This window comes from Cannabis sativa, chromosome 5 (assembly GCF_029168945.1).
Source record: "Cannabis sativa cultivar Pink pepper isolate KNU-18-1 chromosome 5, ASM2916894v1, whole genome shotgun sequence".
NCBI classification, from domain to species: Eukaryota; Viridiplantae; Streptophyta; class Magnoliopsida; order Rosales; family Cannabaceae; genus Cannabis; species Cannabis sativa.
In genome coordinates this window covers 14,554,170-14,562,037 of record NC_083605.1, presented here as the reverse complement: position 1 = coordinate 14,562,037, position 7,868 = coordinate 14,554,170, and the positions used below count along the sequence as shown (strand labels likewise).

Below are 7,868 nucleotides of genomic sequence, written 5' to 3'. Positions count from 1 at the left end.
TTGCGTATACTTGCGTAATAAACATAAAATTCGTAACAAGTTGTTGGCGCCGTTGCCGGGGAATTGTTTAAAGATTAATATTACACAAAATTATACTAACTTCTACTTTGGTATATTTTCTCTTGCTGATTTTTCTAACCTTTTTTTGGCAATATTTTCGTGATCCATTTCAGGAATCCTAAGTGTATGCGCCGTCAAGGGCAAGTTGTCATATTACCAGTTGATCCTGAAATCGAGAAAACTTGTAGGAGAAACCGAAAGAACAATAGGCAAGAAGGAGTTTCAGCAACTGCTAAAACTTCAGAAATCATGGTTGCTAATGTGAATGCTAATGCTGGGAACAATAGAGGTAATAACGGTAATAATGGTGGCGACGTGGAAGATCAAGCTAATGGCCGTAGCTTGAGAGATTACATTCTCCCTACTCTGACGGGAGTGCAGTCATGTATCAGGCCACCGGCAGTGGATGCGAACAACTTTGAGATTAAACCTGCCATACTTCAAATGGTGCAGTCTTTAGTTCAGTTTGGTGGCCTCCCTTCTGAAGATCCTAACCTGCATCTCTCTAACTTCATGGAACTTTGTGAAACTTTTAAAGTTAATGGAGTTAGTGATGATGCCATTCGACTGAGACTGTTCTCATTCTCGCTTAGAGAACGAGCCAAGAGTTGGCTAAACTCTTTGCCACCCAACTCTATTGCCACCTGGAATGATCTGGCAACGAAATTCTTGTCAAAGTTCTTTCCTCCAGCCAAGTCTGCAAAGCTGAGAGGAGAAATCAACAAATTCTGCCAACAAGATAATGAATCTCTCCATGAGGCTTGGGAGAGGTTTAAAGATCTGATCAGAAAGTGCCCTCATCATGGTATAGAGAAGTGGATGCTGGTCCACAACTTCTACAACGGGTTGATTGGTAACACTAGAACTCTAATAGATGCAGCAGCTGGTGGAGCCTTTATGAGAAAGAGTGCTAATGAGGCTTATGATCTATTGGAGGAGATGGCTCTAAACAATCAGCTGTGGGCAATTGAAAGGAGTCAATCTAAGAAAGTAGCTGGTGTGTTAGAGGTTGATGCCATCACAAAGTTGACAGCTCAGGTTGAGGCATTGACAAAGCTAATTGCAGGGCAAGCTAAACAAGCCCAAGTTGTTTGTGAGTTATGTGGAGGAAGTCATCACTTTTCAGAGTGTCAAGCAGATGTGGATGATTTGCCAATGGATGAAGCTAAAGCCATTGGAAATTTTTCGCAGAATAACAACAACAATTATGGGTTCAACCAGGGTAATAACCGAAGAAACAGTGGGTTCTATCAGCAACGAAATCAGAACCAGAATCAGAACCAACAGTTTAATCAGCAACAAACCTCTGGTGGAAATTCTAGTTTGCAAACAGATTTACTGCTTCAATTCATGACTGAAACTAGATCTTCAATCAAAGACCTCCAAACACAGATGGGCCAACTAGCAACTCAGGTAGCAACCCGTCCTCAAGGGAATTTGCCTAGCACAACTGAAGTAAACACCAAAGAAAACTGCAAAGCAATTACCCTGAGAAGCGGTAAAAATTATGATGGTCCTGAACTGCCACAACCAGCGGATGGAGAAAAGGAGAATGAAGCTCAACCAATGCCAACCCCAACACCAACATCAGAGAAGGCTACTGATAGCCCAACACAACCACAACAGTCTCCACCAATTAACATTGATCACCATGTGAAAATACCCTACCCTCAAAGGCTTAGAAAGTCAAGCCTAGACAAGCAGTTCACCAAATTCCTAGAAGTCTTCAAAAGACTTCACATTAACATTCCCTTTGTTGAAGCTTTAGAGCAGATGCCAAGTTATGTGAAGTTTATGAAGGAAATTCTGTCAAAGAAGAGAAAGACGGAGGATTATGAGACAGTGGCTCTAACTGAAGAGTGCAGCGCCATTCTACAGAAGAAACTCCCTCCCAAACTCAGAGATCCAGGGAGTTTCACTATTCCATGTACTATTGGGAGAATTGAAGGAATAAATGCACTATGTGACTTGGGAGCCAGCATTAACTTGATGCCTCTATCAGTGTTTAAAAGATTGCAGCTGGGTGAAGCAAAGCCAACCACAGTAACTCTCCAATTGGCAGACCGATCACTAGCCCATCCTAGAGGAGTCATTGAGGATGTGTTAATTAAAGTTGACAAGTTCATATTTCCAGCTGATTTCATTGTTTTGGATATGGAAGAAGATAGCAATGTCCCAATCATTCTTGGGAGACCCTTCTTGGCAACTGGCCAAGCCTTGATCGATGTTCAGAAGGGTGAATTAAAGCTGAGAGTCCAAGGAGAAGAAGTGGTCTTTAATGTGCTAAAGGCTATGACGTACCCAAAGGCAAGTGATAACTGTTTCTTCATTGATTTGATTGATGAAATTGTGGGTGAGAAAAAGCTGCTAGATGATCCTCTTGAACTAAGTTTAATTGAAGATGAATTGACGGAGCAAGAGGGACAAGAGGTCATGGGTTATGTGAAGTGGCTTGATTCTTATGGGCCCTTGAACAGAAGGTATTTTGAGGAATTGGGAGCAGTTCCAAAAGAGCTAATGCTATCTACTGAAAAGCCTCCAGAACTTGAATTGAAGGTGCTTCCTAGTCACTTGAGGTATGAGCTTTTGGGTCAAGATAAAAAGCTTCCAGTTATTGTTTCAGCTTCTCTTTTTGATGTGGAAACTGATAGACTTCTGAGGGTACTCCGAGCTCACAATAAGGCCATCGCTTGGACACTAGGTGATGTCAAAGGAATCAGTCCTTCAACAGTGATGCACTGAATTCTCATGGAAGACAATGCCAAACCGACAATCGACGCTCAACGAAGACTCAATCCACCCATGAAAGAAGTTGTCAGAAAAGAAGTAGTCAAGTGGTTGGATGCTGTAGTTGCTTATCCCATTTCAGATAGTAAGTGGGTTAGCCCGGTGCAAGTGGTTCCAAAGAAAGGTGGAATGACTGTGATCAAGAATGAAAAAAATGAGTTGATTCCTACAAGAACCGTCACTGGTTGGAGGATTTGCATCGATTACAGGAAACTCAACAAAGCAACACGAAAAGATCACTTCCCTTTGTCCTTCATTGATCAAATGCTAGCCAGATTGGCGGGGCAGGAATATTACTGCTTTCTTGATGGATACTCTAGATACCACCAGATAGCTATAGCTCCTGAAGATCAGGAGAAGACTACTTTCACATGTCCCTACGGTACCTTTGCTTTCAGAAGAATGCCATTCGGCTTGTGTAACGCACCTGCTACTTTTCAAAGGTGTATGATGGCTATCTTTTCAGACTTGATTGAATCTTGTATTGAAATCTTTATGGATGATTTCTCGGTTTTTGGTTCCTCCTTCGATCATTGTTTGGAAAATTTGGAAAAAGTGCTAACTAGGTGCGAGAAGTCTAACTTGGTGCTAAACTGGGGGAAGTGCCACTTTATGGTAACAGAAGGAATTGTTCTTGGCCACAAAATTTCAAAGGCAGGAATTGAGGTGGATAAGGCTAAAGTTTCAACAATAGAGAATTTGCCACCTCCAGTTTCTGTAAAAGGAGTGAGGAGTTTCCTAGGACATGCTGGCTTCTACTGTAGATTTATCAAGGACTACTCCAAGATCTCAAAACCTTTGTCCAGCTTACTTGTCAATGGTGTTCCATTTGAGTTTGGAGAAGATTGTTTAAAGGCTTTCAAGGTTTTAAAGGAGAGATTGATTTCAACACCGATAGTCACTTCACCAAATTGGGAGTTGCCTTTTGAGTTGATGTGCGACGCAAGTGATTATGAAATTGGAGCGCTCTTGGGGAAAAGAGTTGACAGAGTGTTTCACACAATCTACTATGATAGTAGAACTCTGAATGATGCTCAATTAAATTACGCCACTACAGAAAAAGAAATGCTGGCAATAGTGTTTGCTTGTGACAAATTCCGACCCTACCTGATTGGAAATAAGGTAATTGTCTACACAGATCATTCAGCGATCAAGTACCTTATGACCAAGAAGGATGCCAAACCGAGACTGATTCGGTGGGTACTTCTACTCCCGGAGTTTGACTTAGAAATAAAAGATAAGAAGGGCACCGAAAATCTGGTAGCAGACCACTTGTCAAGATTAGAACTGGAAGAAAGTCAGAATACAAAGGAGGTACAAATAAATGAGCAATTTCCTGATGAACAACTCTTTACTGTGAGGGAAAACCTGATGGTACCATGGTACGCTGACTATGTTAATTTCTTGGCTGCCAAAATAACCCCTCCCGAGCTGTCGGGTCAACAACTAAAGAAGTTCTTTTCTGAGGTGAAACATTATTATTGGGAAGAGCCAATCCTCTACAAGCACTGCGCCGACCAGATAATTAGGAGATGTGTACCTGAAGAGGAGATGTATTCTATCCTAAATCATTGTCATGCTTTACCATGTGGAGGACATTTCAGTGGAACCAGAAGGGCTGCTAAGGTGTTACAAAGTGGATTCTTTTGGCCAACGCTATTCAAGGATGCTACTACCTTTGTGAAGGCATGTGATCGGTGTCAACGGACAGGTAATATCTCAAGAAGAAACAAGATGCCTTTAACAGGAATTTTAGAAGTGGAATTGTTTGATGTGTGGGGAATAGACTTCATGGGTCCTTTTCCTTCATCCTTTAGCAATCAGTACATTCTATTGGCTGTCGATTATGTGTCTAAATGGGTCGAAGCTGCAGCTACACCTCAGAATGATGGTAAGACAGTTCTCCGCTTTCTACAAAAGAACATCTTTACTCAGTTTGGTACTCCTCGGGCTATAGTGAGCGATGAAGAAAGTCACTTCTGCAACAAGCAGTTTGAAGCACTCCTTTCAAGATATGGTGTCCGACATCGAACTGCTTTACCATACCATCCCCAAAGTAATGGCCAAGCAAAAATTTCTAATCGGGAGATCAAGATGATTCTAGAGAAAACAGTGCAAAGATCAAGGAAAGATTGGTCAAGAAAATTAGATGATGCATTATGGGCATACAGAACTGCTTTCAAAACACCGATTGGCATGTCTCCATATCGGTTGGTATTTGGAAAGGCTTGTCATCTACCGGTGGAGTTAGAGCATAAAGCTTTTTGGGCAATGAAGACTCTTAACATGGAACTAAAAGCTGCAGGGGAGAAAAGACTGCTACAGTTGAATGAGCTAGAGGAGTTTTGAAATGAAGCCTATGAGAACGCAAAAATCTACAAGGAAAGAACTAAGAAGTGGCACGACCAAGGTCTAATACGGAAGGAGTTTCAACAAGGGCAGCAAGTGTTACTCTTTAATTCAAGGTTGAAACTGTTTTCTGGAAAGTTGAAGTCAAGGTGGTCAGGACCATTCACGGTGGTGAAGGTGTTTCCTTATGGAGCGGTAGAGTTAAAAGGTGATGGTCCAACAACTTTCAAAGTTAATGGACAGCGTTTAAAGCTCTACTTGGGAGTTCAATTTGACCAAGCCAAGTCCGCCATGATTCTGGTGCCACTTTGAAGAACAAGGCTCAGCGTCCGGCTATATGACGATAAAGACAGCGCTCTTGGGAGGCAACCCAAGTGTTTTCTTTAATTTTTCAGACTTTTTGATTATGTTTTTAGTATATGCTTTAGTATTTTTAGTATTTTCAATTTTTAGATTAGTACCAGGCATTATTTCTTTTTAATTGAATCGTGAAAAACGTGAAAAGAAAAAAAAGTTTTTTTAGGCCTGGAGCCCAGTGGTCGCGACCTGAGGGTTCCTGGGTCGTGACCTATTTTTCAAGTCGCGACCCTGGTCGCGACCTAGACTTTTACAGAAACTCACAAAAATTTTTTGGTTCCAGTGGTCGCGACTAGCCTTTTGCCAAGTCGCGACCTATTTTCCAAGTCGCGACCCCAGTCGCGACTTCCTTATTTTCCAGAGAAGGCTTAAATTCGATCGTAGGCTAGTCGCGACTAGCCCTAGGCCAAGTCGCGACTTGCTCACGAAATTTTCTATAAAATCCAATTTTCCCCCTCATTCAACCCTACATCAAAAATTCAAAATTCAAAAACCCTCTCAGCCGACTCTACCCCTTTTCCTCTCAAAAATTCAAAACTTCATCACCAAACTTCAAATTCTTTCATCTCCAATCCAATTTCCTAATCCCAACCCATCCTTAAACCTAATTTCTTTCATCAATCTACACTTTCCATCAAAAAAACAACCCAAATACTCATCAATTTCAACCCAAATCCGAAAATATATTGGTTCTTCATCTTCAACCTCAACATTCAAAGATAATCAACAATGGAGGTGGAGTAATACATCTTTGGGTTTGTAAGTATTCTTTTCTATTGAATTTGAAAAGTTGCATGAAAATATTGAGCATTGTTTGTGATTTTTGTTTGAATTAGTGATTGATATAAGAATTGTTAGGTTTATAGTGTGATTTGGGATTGTGAATGTAATTGTGTGATTTAATTGGTGAGTTTTCAATTTTTGGGGATATAGAAAATTAAGGGGAGGTGCTGCCCAATTTTTTTTAGAAAAAAAAAGAGAAAAAAAAAGAAAAATTATCAGAAAAAAAAAGAAAAAAAAAGAAAAAAAATTTTCGAAAAAAAAATATATCAAAAGAAAGAAAAAAAGGGCACCTAAGAGGACTAGGAATGTGGAGGAGGGTTCGTCTTCAAATCCACCACCAACAGGTTTCGATAGGACGCGCTTTGGAAACATTGAGGCCCAAAATCGCTTCATGAGACTTAAGAATAGGGCTTATATTGATGATCGGGGTATTGAATTCCCCGAGAATCCTTTGAGGCGTCAACTCGATTTGAAACAATTCGGGCTCAAATAGAAAGAATGAAGTGGGGAAGTTTTGTGGATGCTCGGGGCCGGGCTAATGTTACTATGGCTTGTGAATTTCTAGCAAATTGGCCCGACCGCCGGAATGGGGAAGTGAAAGTGCGTGGAAAGAAAGTTCCCGCTACTGCTGATGCATTTAATGTGATGTTATCTGTCCAAGATTACACTAGGGAAGAACAACGCCTCCGAATTATTGAGGAGGAGGAGTAGTTTGATATGGTGGATGTGGCGGAGACAGTGGGACTTCCTGGGTTGAGGTTCCATGACAATGATGGCACAGAGGGGTCGCCCAACATCCTCCACCGGTGTGAACTGAACCCGGTGGCAAAAACATGGCTGTACTTTGTAAGTGCTCGGTTGGTGCCTAATAAGCACTTCTCCGATGTCCAAATGGATCGCCTAAAATATGTGTACGCCATAATGAAGGGGTACAACATTAACATTGGACAAGTCATAAGGCAGAGCATTGAACAGATCGTGCAAGGAGCCACGGGAGGTAGTGTTGGTTTGGCGGGAGTTATCACAAAACTCTGCGGGGCATATGAAGTTCCCCAATTAGAGTATGACAACACGGTGTTGCCACTTTGCAAGATGGACATCGCCTTTGTCAACAGGCTGAAAGAGCCACATTCCCATGGCCAACCACCACCTGATGCACCGCAAGGGCGTAGGCGGCAACGAGAGCCTAGTGTTGAAGAAGAAGAGGAGCAGCCCCTACAATTGCCTGGGCCTATCGATCCCACAACACAATACACTCGTGCACAACTGAGTTATATAATTCAGCAGAATAACCACATGCAACAATACATGGTGCAGAGGAGTGTCTATGATGAGGGACAAGTTCAGCAACTTAACTCTCTCATCAACAGAATGAACATCGGGATTGATGACCCGAATTATCTGGCGCAACCTCCTCGGTTCTACCCATATGACCAGCCGCCACCACCCAACCCTTTCTGATAGGGTCTCAGGTAAGTTTCTTCTCTCTGCATATTATTGTACACATTGGGGACAATGTCATCTTTAGTTTG

At 41.8% G+C, this 7,868-nt stretch overlaps 1 non-coding gene across 1 annotated transcript; it reads right to left on the bottom strand.

The window, feature by feature from the left end:
- Positions 1-762: 762 nt before the first annotated feature.
- Positions 763-869, bottom strand: LOC115711788 (small nucleolar RNA R71). Its single transcript, XR_004010663.2, has one exon. It is a non-coding gene; the product is annotated as a small nucleolar RNA R71 (small nucleolar RNA).
- Positions 870-7,868: the final 6,999 nt, after the last annotated feature.